The sequence below is a fragment of the Bos taurus genome, chromosome 6, assembly GCF_002263795.3.
Source record: "Bos taurus isolate L1 Dominette 01449 registration number 42190680 breed Hereford chromosome 6, ARS-UCD2.0, whole genome shotgun sequence".
Taxonomy (NCBI): Eukaryota; Metazoa; Chordata; class Mammalia; order Artiodactyla; family Bovidae; genus Bos; species Bos taurus.
In genome coordinates, this window is record NC_037333.1 from 88,718,324 (window position 1) to 88,725,670 (window position 7,347).

The window sequence follows — 7,347 nt, forward strand, 5'->3', positions numbered from 1 at the left end:
ATGTATGTGAGCAAGTGGATCCCAACAGTGTGGAGTGGACTGCAATGGACATGGCTGTGCCCTGGTTTCTCCTTCATCACCTCAGACACGAGTCTTATGAGCAGACGGCCTTCAGCTCAGACCCTTCAGCAATTGCCTCAGCTGCTGAGGTGACCTGCTGAGGGGAGCTGATCTCACCCAAGGTCATATCCTTCCGGGTCCTGCCCACGTCCAGTGACTGATAAAGAGATATAAAGACCCTTTGGACTAGAAACAAGGACAACCCTGATGCACCATTGCAGTCCCAGGAATGATCATTTAAGTTATGCCTTATCATTTAAGCTATGCCTTAGATAATTTATTTAAAGTTTCTCTTATTGTTTGAAATTAGGATACTATTAAATTTTAATTCTTACTAGTAGTTTAATGGTAAAATTTTAAGCCTGTAATTCTTCTCTTTTTAAAGATTATTTACATAGAATAAATCCCTATGATCAGCCTTAACAACTCAAAGCACACTCTTAAAAATTCTGCCCAGTTTTTCTTAGCATAAAGGAAGTTTATTTGGTTAACTTTGAAATTTTGTGCTGATGATGTCTAAAAAATGTATCCAAATTTGAGTGATGAGGATGAGAGATTTTATCAGTTTGCTCCACTGAAAGTTGCTGTTAATTTGATGAAACCAGTCCCTTCTCACTCACATTATAAATTTGGGCTTACAAATCTCCTTCTCAGTCTTTTTTGATCTGTTTCATGTTTACTAGGGAGAAGTATTTTATATGGTTTGTTGCTGAAAAGTTCACATGGTTTTAAAAAAGGGAAAATCTATCCTGAAACTCCAGGAGCTGGGCTCATACTCCCAGCGAGATCATGTTCTTCTTTTAAAATAAACAATTTCACAGAACAGTGACATCAGACAAGCCGCTCTGTGATCATGATGGATCCAGACACAAACAAGACCGTAACCACAACTGAGCACAGACTAAACCATGCACATGGACTAAGCCACCAAAATAATCCGCTATCCCCTATCCAGGCTGATGAGCGTGCCTGTGGCTTCTTTACTCATTACTGTTTTAGCCCAACTCTAGTTATCCCTCTGTTTAGGTTGGGTTTATTAAGAAACCCAATCATAGAATCAGGACTTCTTTGGTAGCTCAGCTGGTAAAGAATCCACCTGCAATGTGGGAGACCTGGATTTGATCCCTGGGTTGGGAAGATGTCCTGGAGAAGGGAACGGCTACCCATTCCAGTATTCTGGCCTGGAGAATTCCATGGTTTATGGTTTATGGGGTCTCAAAGAGTTGGACACCACTGAGCGACTTTCACATCACCTCACTTTAATCATAGAATTGTCCCACTTCCTAATAGCATCCAACCTAAAGCAAAGCCCTGCTTCCTAATCCTCCCTCAAATCACCTAACACAGGCCCAAAATCTAAAAGAAATTCTTCTGAATGAATGCCATCTTCTTGTGAGTTCACCCTCCAAGGTGTGAGTTCTCTCTCACACAATGAGAACACTGCTTGTTCAATCACAGTGGATTCCCAGTGGAGGGTGTGACACCTTCTTTACTTCAACTGTAGATCATTTCAACTTAACTTGACTAGAACTTTGCAGACAAAGGTTGGTTTATCTTACCCTAGCTTTTCAGGTTGGGGCTTCCCAGGTGGCCCAGTGGTAAAGAACATGCCTGCCAATGCAGGAGACTTAGGTTCAATCCCTGGGTTGGGATGATCCCCTTTGCAACAGTCCATGGGGTCGCAAAAGAGCTAGACACAAGTTAGCAAATAAATAGCAGCAAGAGCAGCAGCTTTCCAGGTTAACCTCTCCGTGTGTGCTAAGCCTCTTCATTTGTGTCCGACTCTTTGGGACTCTGTGGACCATAGTCCACCTGGCTCCTCTGTTCATGGGATTTCCCAGGCAAGAATACTGGAGTGGGTTGCCATGCCCTCCTCCAGGGGATCTTCCTGACCTAGGGATGGAACCTGCATCTCTTACATCCCCTGCATTGGCAGGCAGGTTCTTTATCACTAGCGCCATCTGGGAAGCCCTAATGTCTCTAATTTACACAACATTTTCATTCCTGATTCCTCAATCTTTCAGTATTCTTTTCTTTAGACAAATAATCAACAAAATGTTAAATGCTTGACAATCTTACTCATTCCCGAGTGTTTGAATGAATGAGTGTGGCATTTATTTATTTATCATAGAAACACAGAAACGCGTATGGAGAGATGACTGTTCAGATTCTGTTTGGCTGGTGCTCGTCTTGCCATTCGCTTGTCAGATATTTTGAAACTTTGTGGTTTCCTCTGAGCCACCTCCCTGCAGGTAAGTAGAAAGATCCATGGGACACGAAGGGAAGGCCAAGGGGAAGTGTGTGGAGATGTAGACTGGACATGGGCTGTAGAGGCCTCTGTCATGATTGCAAGGGCTGTGTCAGGGTACTGACCTGGGGCAGCCCAAATTTCCAGCTGTCAGCAAGTGGAGTCAGTGGAGAGACTGAGTCATGCTCCATATATGTAAATTTTTTAATTCCTAGAGGAAAATTTCATGGGGGAAATGGCTTTGAACAAAATGAGAAGCAGGCTGTTTGGTCATGTTTTATTTCTCAATATGGCTTCCTGTCCTTCGACTAAAAGGTATCTATGACTGATAATATTTTCCTCCAAATTCTCAGAAAAATAAGCTTGTTTTCCTTGAGTTTGACTTAATGTGTATTTCACATAGTTACACAAGTTGGTGAATAGTATTATGATTGACTCAGCAAGAACACCTTTATTCTTATGAACTTATCATAATGAATTTCAAATGACAAAATCTATATGAGCTGCATAAAAATGATCTGATCACTGCTTGGGTCTGGAGAGAATTCTATATCTTTTACCCCAAGAAGATGTCCACAAGGAAGCCCTTGTACTATAGCATGTAGAAAGTAAATCCTTCATTTAAAATAATTTCAAACAGCAAAGTAGACAGTGCTGGTTATTTATCAATGATGAGCTTTCAGTTGCAGAAAACCCGAGTCAGTGGGATTTAAACAATAATGTGGATTTATTGGCTCATGCAATTGAAAGTCAAAGGACAATCCCACATCGGATTGTCCAATCCCACATCAGATTGTCATGCATGTTTTGGTTAAGATTGCTCTTGATTCTGGCTTTATCCCAAGCTGGAATATCACCCACAGTCACAAAGATACATGATCACAAAGGGGAACAGGCTTCCTTGTCCATTTCAGGGGTAGAAAGTGGCTCTTCTCACCTTACCAAATGATATTTCCTGTTCTTTCATACAGATTGAACTAAGATACATTGACCATAGTTGCAATGGATATGAGAATAGGCTGCTTGACCATCACCTGGACCTGGAAGTGGATAAATCCCCTTTCACATCATGGTTACTGTGTAACTGCTACATGCTTACTACAGGTATTTCCTTAAAGGAAAATCAGAGATTTAATGGGTAGGGGGAACAAAGGGAATAGATGCTGGTCAGGTCTGTCCGGGACTTTGCATTTAATTTCCCTATTAGAAGCGATGGGCTTCCTTGGTAGCTCAGCTGGTAAAGAATCTGCTTGCAATTCAGGAGACCCCAGTTAGATCCCTGGATTGGGAAGATCCCCTGGAGAAGTGATAGGCTACCCACTCCATTATTCATGGGCTTCTCTGGTGGCTCAGACAGTAGAGAATCCACCTGTAATTCGGGAGACTTGTATTCAGTCCCTGGGTTGGGAAGATCTGCTGGAAGAGGGCATGGCAACCCACTCTAATATTCTTGCCCAGAGAATCCCCATGGACAGAGGAGCCTGGTGGGCTACAGTCCATTGATTTGCGAAGAGTCGGATATGACTGAGCAATTAAGCACATTAGAAGTAATATCTCATTTTACCTATAAGTGGCAGTATTGGGCTAAAAACATGGGGCCTAGACTTGGCCTACAGTGTGTGTGCTCAGTCATGACAGACTATTTGTGACCCCATGGACTGTAGCCTGGTTAGCTTCTCTGTCCAGGCGATTTCCCAGGCAAGCATATTGGACTGGGTTGCCATTTCCTTCTCCAGGGGATCTTCCCTCCCCAAGGGTCGAATCCGTCTCTCTTGGGTCTCCTGCATCTCCTGCATTGCAACTGGGTTCTTTACCACTTGAGCCATCTAGGAAGACTACTTAGACTGCAAACATTCCATCCTTTGGTCCACAATTACAAGCAATGTGGTTTTATGCAAGTCACTGAACCACTCCTTGCCTCGACACCTTCATTTGTAAGATGAAATTAGTAGAATCTTCCTTGTAGAGCTGCTCTGAATTTTCAATGGAGAGATGCATACACAGCACTTAGCATATGCTTGTCAATTTCTAATACTTGCAACAATATATTTGCAAGTCAAGCAGCCATTTGATGGCCTCTCTAAGGCATCGTTTTTATCTGTTTGGGTACCTGCCATCTGCCCAGAATGTTTTGCAGGTTTTTCTTCCCATCCTTAGGACATTTTATCAATTAACTAATTTAAGTAGACTCAATTCTTTAACCCAGAGACTAGCAGTCTGATACTGAAGAAGCAATGTATTGTGGTATATTGTGCTATAAATGGTTCCCCAAGTCCCACCAGGTGTTCATGATCAGGTGTTTCCTTTTCAGCGTAAATTTCATTCTGAAATGGTTTGAATACAGGGTACCAGCAGCAACTTACTGGGTCTCCTTAGTTTCTTGTTGGGAAAATCACCACAGAAGGCCTGCTAAACCCATCCAGGGCAATAATGTTTTGATTATTCCTTGCTTACTTCCTTTGACTAAAGCAATTGGAAGGCTGAATATATGCATATGGCAATAATGAAGTAATTTCTTTTGGCTTGCAACTCTATTGCATCTTCATTGAAGGTAGTGGTGAGGTGGGGACAGTGAAGAACAAGGAGAAAGGAGATGAAGTTATTCTAGTTATTTGTCTTAAAAGTCATCCATGTAGGGGCTAAAGATGGAGCTTGGACTACAGTCCTTTGGGAAAATTTATATAAACTTTGTAAAATATAAAGTAGATAAATTAGGGTGATTGCTTCAGATAGCTCTTTGTTTTTCCAAATGATTTATCTTATGTATTTACAGAAATAACAAACGATGAATTTGGAATATGAATTGTGCTTCAGTATATGGAAGCAATTGGATCAAGGGAAAAGACATCAACTTTGGAGACAGAAAGTTGTGTGCTATTGTGCTCAGTCATGTTCAACTCTTTGTGGCCCCGTGGACTATAGCCAGCCAGGCTCCTCTGTCCATGACATTCTCCATGCCAGAATACTAGAGTGGATTGACATATCCTCCTCCAGAAGATCTTCCTGAGCCATGAATCAAACTCATGTCCCTTATGTCTCCTAAACTGGCAGTTGGGTTCTTTACCACTAGCACCACCTGGAAAGGCCAGAGACAGAAAGACCAGTCCTTAAATCCTGACAACACTGATAATCAGAAGTGTGACCTTGGAAAATGCCTTAACATCTATCTCTGAGTCCTCAGTTTTCCAATCTGTGAAAGAGGGACAATACTTTCTTTGTAAGAGTTTATGAAATAATTAAAAAAAGGATTGTTCAGTACAGTGAATGATAGAAAGAGCACAAAATTATTCTTATTTATAAAGATTCATTGAACATGTAAGTTGTAAGGAAAGATCTATTATATAAAGTAAAGCATGTCTATACTCAGAATTCTATGACTTCTTGTTGACTATCCTACATCTGATCATAAAGCATTGTTATATCACAGGATCTCATGGCTTCAGGTCTAAAACGGAGAAACTTCCTATTGTAACTGAAAGTGAAAGTGTTAGTCGCTCAGTCATGTCCAACTCTTTGCGACCACATGAATTGCAGCACACCAGGCCTCCCTGTCCATCACCAACTCCCAGAGTTCACTCAAACTCACGTCCATCGAGTCGGTGATGCTATCCAGCCATCTCATCCTCTGTCGTCCCCTTCTCTTCCTGCCCCCAATCCCTCCCAGCATCAGAGTCTTTTCCAATGAGTCAACTCTTCGAATGAGGTGGCCAAAGTACTGGAGTTTCAGCTTTAGCATCATTCCTTCCAAAGAACACCCAGGACTGATCTCCTTTAGAATGGACTGGTTGGATCTCCTTGCAGTCCAAGGGATCCTCAAGAGTCTTCTCCAACACCACAGTTCAAAAGCATCAATTCTTCGGCACTCAGCTTTCTTCACAGTCCAACTCTCACATCCATACATGACCATTGGAAAAACCATAGCCTTGACTAGACAGACCTTTGTTGGCAAAGTGATGTCTCTGCTTTTGACTATGCTATCTAGGTTGGTCATAACTTTCCTTCCAAGGAGTAAGTGTCTTTTAATTTCATGGCTGCAATCACCATCTGCAGTGATTTTGGAGCCCCCCAAAAATAAAAAGTCTGCCACTGTTTCCACTGTTTCCCCATCTATTTCCCATGAAGTGATGGGACCAGATGCCATGATCTTCGTTTTCTGAATGTTGAGCTTTAAGCCAACTTTTTTACTCTCCTCTTTCACTTTCATCAAGAGGCTTTTTAGTTCCTCTTCACTTTCTGCCATAAGGGTGGTGTCATCTTCATATCTGAGGTTATTGATATTTCTCCTGGCACCCCCTTCTCCAGGGGATCTTTCTGACCCAGGGATCCAACCCGGGTCTCCTGCATTGCAGGCAGATTGTCACTGAGGAGAACAAATAAGCTGGAATGCCACTATCACTCACTGAAGACTGAAGCAGTGCCTGGATGCACAGTATAATCACTTGGAAACTTCAAAAAACCTCAGGGCCCCAGCCCTATTGCAGAACAATGAAATCAGAAGTTCTGGGAATTGGGCCCAATCATCAGTGTTTTTTAAAACTGCAGAAAATGCAAAGTGCAGTCCAGCTGGAGAATCACTGCTCAAAGATACTGCTTCTCAAATTGTAATGTGCACGTGAATCACCGGAGGTCTCGTTAACTCCAGAGCTCTAGTCCTGTAGGTCCTGCATGGGGCCTGAGCCTCTGCATTTCCAATCTGCTTTTAGGTGATGCCATTGCTGCTGGTTCCTGACCACACTCTGCGTAGCCAGGCCCTAAGATGCTTGCCCTCCTCTCTCTTTCCACCACCACCCAATTCTGGGTGTGGGGTGAGGGGAAAGCCTTTTACAAAAAGACAGTTTCTCTTTCCCAGGAATTTTTTTGTCTCCCTTCAGTTTTATTGAGATATAATTGACATGTATCACTATATGTTACACAGAATAATGATGGCATACATATATTGTGAAATGATCACCACAATATGTTTAGTTAACATCTGTCACCTCATGTAATTACAATGTTTTACCCTTCTGATGAGAACTTTTAGGATTTACACTCGTGAC

The 7,347-nt window shown here is 42.2% G+C and overlaps 1 long non-coding RNA gene across 1 annotated transcript; it reads left to right on the top strand.

The window, feature by feature from the left end:
- The first annotated feature begins 2,157 nt into the window (after positions 1-2,157).
- Positions 2,158-3,412, top strand: LOC112447100 (uncharacterized). The gene is made up of 2 exons (XR_003035179.2): positions 2,158-2,312; positions 3,280-3,412. It is a non-coding gene; the product is annotated as an uncharacterized lncRNA (long non-coding RNA).
- The last annotated feature ends 3,935 nt before the right edge of the window (positions 3,413-7,347 follow it).